Here is an 833-nt window from a genome sequence, read left to right on the forward strand (position 1 = left end):
TGGTACAGTGCTGCTGTTTAAGTGCAGAGCCGTGAGGAGAGGAGAGCTGTCTGCACCAATGACAGCACGAGGCCTGGCCACGCCCTCTTGCTGCACTCCTCCTCCTGCACGAACACCATGGATGTGTGGAAAGAGATTAGTGCCAATGTGCCAATAGAGGATGCGATTGACCTTTTTCACAGGCAGCAGTCATTTTGTGTCTAAAAGGCAGGGTAAACACAGGTGCAACCAAAACATTAATGAGGGTTTCCAACTTCTAATCCATTTAGGTGTTCCAGTGGTGGGGCCCTTATTAATGCTTTGGTTGCACAATGCACATGCACAATTGCAGGCTGAATAATGACATTGAATGCATTTGATAGAAATTGAATGTGATTATTATACTGAACAAAAAATATAAACAGCACTTGTTTCTGCTTCCATTTTTCACAAGTTGAAATAAACGATGTGTACACTTTAAACTCACTTTTTCTATGCAAACAAAATGCTTTAATTTATCTCAAATTTCATCCAGAAATTTGTTTAAGTGACTTCTACTTTGACAAGATAATCCATCCACCTGACAGGTATGCTATATCAGGATGCTTGGGCTGATGCTAGTTACAATAAAGGTGGCAGGCCGCTCTAAAATGTGCAGTTCTATCTTTGAAAAAATACATTACGGTAATTGGGATCTCAGATGACTAGGGACGGGAACTGTCACTCAGTATCCAGGGATGTATTACCCAACGGGCCTACCGGCCCAGGGGGCCCATAACCAAGACCCTCTTCACAGGGCCACTGCATCTCTTGCCCAGGCCTGGGATGAACTCATCCCTCACCAGTGATGTGAT

This window comes from Poromitra crassiceps, assembly GCF_964638095.1.
Source record: "Poromitra crassiceps genome assembly, chromosome: 30".
NCBI lineage: Eukaryota > Metazoa > Chordata > Actinopteri > Beryciformes > Melamphaidae > Poromitra > Poromitra crassiceps.